The following is a 6,300-nucleotide window of genomic DNA, read 5'->3' as shown; positions in this document are numbered from 1 at the left end:
TTGAAGTTACTCGGATTTTAAATGTTTTGTCCCTTTTTCATCATTCAATTTCTTTTTTTTTTTTTTTTGATACACCATTTTTGTGTATATTTTGCATGACAATCTCATATTTCTTTCATTTTTGTTCTCTTATTCTCTAGTACCCCCACCCCAAACTTAGTTGGTTGCAAATTCCAATAGCAACCCCAAACTTAATCTTTAGCAACATTCTACAATGCCTTAACTCAGAAATTCATTAAGGGATAAGTCCTAAAAAGTCTCTAGGCTTGTAATGTAGTTTGTCACCGAACAAAAAGTTCTAATCCTACCGGCTCACAATTGGTTAAGAAAGGATAAATTCAGCAAATTAAAACAGGGTAGGCTTCAAAAAGGCTCACAGGACCAAGCACTTTTGCCTCAGTGTGTAATTGACAAAGACCAATCAATAATAGAGAAACAATGCAAGTTCTAGAAATGTAGTTGCATGGAAAACTAATCTAAATATAAGTAAATTGAAAAACAAGATTTGGCAATGAACCTTATGGCTGAGATTTCTGGGAGTATGTGACTACCTAGCAACGCCGTACACTTCGCCTTTGAATCAAGTCACCCCTCCTTTAGAACTTTTGGAATACCGTTTCATCAAACAACTGTTACTAAACTGGAATAGGTCACATGAAACAAAACAAATTCATTAATAATAAACAAGTGCAGGAGCAATTACAATAGGGAAATAAGTTCAATGGACTTCGACATTAAAAAGAAGATAAAAACTGAATGTATTGAAAAACAAAGTAAATCTAGTGGGTTGCCTCCCACCCAGCGCTTCTTTATCGTCACTAGCTTGACTGCTAAGGATCTTTAGAGGTCCTTCAGAATGAGTGCCACCCTTCCTTTAGGTAGGTCGCCACCTAGGTATGGTTTAACTCTTTGTCCATTTACTTTGAAACTTCGATCTCCTTCAGGTGTCACTAGTTCAACAGCTCCATATGGTGACACACTTTTGACCAAGAATGGTCCAGACCATTTTGACTTGAGCTTCCCAGGAAACAGCTTCAACCTGGAATTATACAACAAAACTAGTTGTCCACAGTTAATATCCCTAGGCACTAAGTTTTTGTCATGATACCTTTTTGTCCTGGCTTTATAGATGAGTGCATTTTCATACGCTCTAAGCCTCATCTCCTCAAGTTCATTAAGTTTCAAAATTCTTTTCTTACCAGCGGCTACTTGATCAAAATTTAAGGCCTTAATGGCCCAATAAGCTTTATGTTCTAGCTCGACTGGAAGATGACATGCCTTCCCATATACTAACTGATAGGGTGAGAACCCAAGATGGGTCTTAAAGGCTGTCCTATATGCCCACAGTGCGTCATCTAACTTCCTGGACCAATCTTTCCTATTTGACGCAACTGTCTTCTCCAGAATCTGTTTCAGCTGTCGGTTTGAAACCTCTGCTTGACCACTAGTTTGTGGGTGATAGGGAGTTGCAACTTTGTGCTTAATGTTATACTTTTTGAGCACATTTTCAAGAAAATTATTGCAAAAATGCTTCCCCCCATCACTGATCAATACTCTAGGGGTTCCGAACCTAGTGAAAATATTCTTTTGAAGGAAATTGACAACCGTCTTGGCATCATTAGCAACACATGGTATCGCTTCAACCCACTTTGTGACATAATCAACACAGACTAGAATATGGAGATAAGAGTAAGAGGAAGGGAATGGTCCCATAAAATCAATACCCCAACAATCAAATGGTTCAACTTCAATGATTCCTTTTAGGGGCATTTCATTCCTCTTTGATATGTTACCTGTCCTTTGGCATCTGTCACATCTTGTGTCAAAGTCGTGGCAATCTTTGAAAAGGGTTGGCCACCAGAATCCACTTTGCAAAATTTTTGCAGCTGTTCTTTCTCCACTGTGGTGGCCTCCATAAGCTGAGCTATGGCAGTGCCACATGATACTATGTGCTTCCTCACCTGCAACACAGCGTCTAATCAAACCGTCAGTACCTATCTTAAACAGATAAGGGTCATCCCACAAGTAGTGGTTCGCATCTTTGAAGAACTTTTTCCTCTGAGGATAGGTCATATCATCAGGAACTATGTTACCGGCCTTAAAGTTTGCCATGTCAGCAAACCAAGGTCTTTCTCCAATAGCAAACAGCTGTTCATCGGGGAACTCGGCCTTGATGGCCTTCTCCTTCTTTGTTACCTCGTCATTCTCCAGCCTTGAGAGGTGGTCAGCTACCACGTTCTCGACTCCCTTCTTGTCACGAATTTCAAGATCAAATTCTTGCAATAATAGGATCCACCTCAACAGTCGAGGCTTTGAATCCCCTTTTGTTAAGAGATATTTGAGAGCTGCATGATCTGTAAAAACAATGACTTTGGAGCCTATTAGATAAGAACGAAATTTTTCCAATGCGAAGATTACAGCAAGCAATTCCTTTTCAGTTGTGGAATAGTTAACTTGATTTTCATTTAAAACCTTGCTTGCATAGTAAATTGCATGGAAAAATTTGTTCTTGCGTTGGCCTAGGACTGCACCAACAGCATAATCACTTGCATCACACATAAGTTCAAAAGGTAAATCCCAATCGGGTGCAATGATTATTGGTGCAGTCACCAACTTGTTTTTAATCAAAGAAAAAGCATTTAGACATTCAGAATCAAAATTAAATTCGTTTTCTTTGACCAAGAGGTTACAGAGGGGTTTGGAAATTTTAGAAAAGTCTTTTATGAACCGCCGATAGAAACCGGCATGCCCCAGGAAACTCCTCACTCCTTTAACATTGATTGGTGGAGGAAGTTTCTCTATAACCTCTATCTTAGCTTGGTCCACCTCAATGCCTTTAGCACTTATTTTATGCCCCAAAACTATACCTTCAGTTACCATAAAATGACATTTTTCCCAATTCAAAACAAGGTTAGTTTCAGTGCATCTTTTAAGTACAGCATTTAAATGGAACAAGCATTGATCAAAAGACTTACCAAAAACAGAAAAGTCGTCCATAAATACCTCAATGTTCTTCTCTATCATATCAGAGAAGATGGAAAGCATGCACCTTTGAAAGGTTGCTGGCGCATTACACAGCCCAAAGGGCATCCTTCGATAAGCAAACACACCGAATGGACAAGTGAAGGCAGTCTTTTCTTGATCTTCCGGAGCCACTGCAATTTGATTATACCCTGAATACCCATCCAAGAAGCAATAAAAAGCTTGGCCAGCCAATCTCTCAATCATTTGATCCATGAATGGTAATGGAAAGTGGTCTTTCCTTGTTGCGGTATTCAACCTCCGGTAGTCTATACACATTCTCCAACCAGTGACGGTGCGGGTAGGTATCAATTCATTTTTTTCATTTGCTACCACCGTCATTCCTCCTTTCTTGGGTACCACATGAACTGGACTTACCCATGAGCTATCTGAGATAGGGTAGATCATACCTGCATCTAGTAACTTCAGCACCTCTTTCTTTACTACTTCCTTCATTGTTGGGTTAAGTCTCCTTTGAGGTTGAACCACCGGTTTGTATTCAGCCTCCATGTGTATTTTATGCATGCAATAAGCTGGACTAATACCCTTTAAATCAGAAATGTTCCACCCCAAAGCTCCTTGATTGTCTCTTAACACCCTCATCAATTTTTCTTCTTCCAAAGGTGTCAAGGTATTGCTGATGATTACTGGTCTAGAGGCATCTTTAGTGAGAAAAACATATTTCAAGTGAGAAGGGAGTTCTTTTAATTCTGGATTTTTCTCTCCTTCTCCACTCAAAATAGGGGCATCTATAGAGTGCTTACCCATTAATTCTTCTGTTTTTACCGGACCCAACTCTTGCTTGCTTGCTGCTAGTTGCTTCACACAATCACTTACTTCAAGATCTTCATCATCTTCACCTTTTTCTATAGAATTCACAATTGCACGTTCAAGAGGGTGTGTTGGTTGATGTTCACAAGAGTCATCTTTAACTATTTCTTCAACAATGTCAATCCGGTAACACTTGGGATTTTCATCTTTGTGCTTCATGGCCTCAAATATATTAAACACTACTTGCTCCTTATGGAATCTCAACATTAGCTCTCCTTTCTCAATGTCAATCAAAGCACGGCCAGTTGCAAGGAAAGGTCTTCCTAGAATGAGTGGCATATCCTCATCTTCAGCCATATCTAAGATCACAAAATCTGCTGGAAATACCAAGTCATTAACCTTGACTAGCACATCTTCAAGTATACCGAAAGGGTAAGAGATTGACCGATCAGCTAAAGTGATGGTCATTCTTGTTGGTTTTGGTTCCCCACATTTAAGCTTCTTCATCATTGAAAGTGGCATCAGATTTATACTTGCTCCCAAATCACATAAAGCTCTTCCAATGTCTACCGGTCCAATTGAACAAGGGATAGTAAAAGCACCAGGATCCTTCAGCTTAGGTGGCAGCTTCTTTTGAAGAATAGCACTACAATTCTCAGAAAGTGCTATGTTCTCATCATCCTTAGGCTTCCTTCTTTTGGTTAACAAGTCTTTCATGAACTTAGCATACAACGGCATTTGATCAAGGGCTTCACCGAAAGGAATATTCACCTGAAGTTGTGAGAAAAGTTGCATGAACTTCTTGAATTGGCCTTCATCCTTTTCTTTCTTCTTCGAAAGGTGAGGGTATGGAAGCTTCACATATGATGGAATAACCTGTGGTTTGTCTCCATCTTTCAAAATTTGACTCTTCGACTTCCTCAAGATTGAATCTTCATCAATTAATCTCTCACTTTTTTCTCCCTCTATTTTTTTCTTCCTTTCGTTTTCAACTACTCCATGATCATTTTCTTTTTCAACTACACCCTCATCATTCTTTTCAACTACATCATTCTCCTCCACCTCAACTACTTCATCAACCTTCTTTGGAGCTTTTGGAACTAAAGGTGTCAAAACCTTTTTGCTCCTCAGTTCAATAGCATTGCAAGACTCATTCTTAGGGTTATCTTTAGTGTTACCTGAGAATCCGCCTTTGTTTTGTTCAGCCAACTGCTTAGCTAATTGCCCCAGTTGAGTTTCAAGCATCTTCCTAGAAGCTTCATTGTTCTTTCTTTCAGCTTCTTGACTCTTCTTCATCTCTTCAAAGTTGCCTTGAGTCATCTTCATGAAGTTCATCATAGTTTCCTCAAGAGCTGATGGCTTCCTTTGTTGTTGTTGAGGAGGAGTTAGCATCTGAGAGTTCAAAGCATTGTTGTTTGAGTAGCTTAGATTTGGATGCTTATTAATGCCTGAATTGTAGTATTGATTCTGCCTTTGATATCCTCCCATGAAGTTAGCTTCTTCACTTGATCCTTCCGGAACACATTCACCGTTGGGATGTTCTTCACCACATAAGTCACATTTGATTGCAGCCACTTGTTGTTGCTTATGCGCCAAAGTGAACCCTTGAAACTCCTTAGTTAGAGCTTCGATCTGTTTGTTCATTGCTGCTTGGTTGGCAAGGATAGCAGTTTGTTCACTTACCCCAAACACTCCTCTTTCTTTCTTTTTAGCTTGATCACGATACTCATTGCCAGCCATGTTTTCAATTAGAGCTTGAACTTCATGATCAGTTTTACTTTTGAGACTACCTCCCGCGGAAGCATCTAAGAACATTCGAGTGTTTGGTGTTACCCCCTCAGTGAAGATTTGGAGGTATTGCTTCTCGGTGAACTCATGATTAGGGCATCTCTTGAGAAGCAAATTGAATCGCTCCCAAGCATCATACAATGATTCACCTTCTCCTTGCTTGAAGTTAGAGATCTCCATCTTCTTGTCCCAATACTTAGACATAGGGAAGTATTTCTCCAAGAACTTCAGCTCTAACTCTTCCCATGTTTGGACAGTCCCGTTTGGAATTGTTAGCAACCAATCTTTTGCTCTTCCCGTCAAGGTGAAAGGAAATAGCCTTAGCTTCTTTTGTGCTTCAGTCACGGTGGCTGGTTGCACACAAAACTCACAGGTTTCAGCAAAACGGCTCAAGTGTTCATGAGGACTCATAGCTTCAGTCCCATCGAATTGCTTGTCCCTCAAACCATTGAGGACAGTTGTCTTGATGTCGAACGCTACGGGGTTAGCTGGTTGAAAAGTGTGGGTCAGTTGACCGCGATGAGTGGCTAACCCGTAGTCTCCAAGCTTAGGTCTTGGTGGTACAACTCCTTCTCCTTCCATAGTTGCAGATTTAGGAGAAGAGATTGTTTCAGATTCACTTGAGAGTTGCTCCGGTACTTGTTCTCGAACACCCGGTGGAACGGATTGAGCTAACCTTTGCGATCGGACAGCTTTCCGAAGTGCTCTAGCAGTTCTTTC

At 40.2% G+C, this 6,300-nt stretch overlaps 1 non-coding gene across 1 annotated transcript; it reads left to right on the top strand.

Annotated features, from left to right (window-relative positions):
- Nucleotides 1–5,662: 5,662 nt before the first annotated feature.
- On the top strand, nt 5,663–5,769 carry LOC146904023 (small nucleolar RNA R71). The gene has a single exon (XR_015020926.1). It is a non-coding gene; the product is annotated as a small nucleolar RNA R71 (small nucleolar RNA).
- Nucleotides 5,770–6,300: the final 531 nt, after the last annotated feature.

Source organism: Medicago sativa, chromosome 7 (genome assembly GCF_051527215.1).
Source record: "Medicago sativa cultivar Bolivia chromosome 7, Bolivia_mono, whole genome shotgun sequence".
In the NCBI taxonomy this organism is placed as follows: domain Eukaryota; kingdom Viridiplantae; phylum Streptophyta; class Magnoliopsida; order Fabales; family Fabaceae; genus Medicago; species Medicago sativa.
This window is presented reverse-complemented; position numbering and strand designations above follow the sequence as displayed.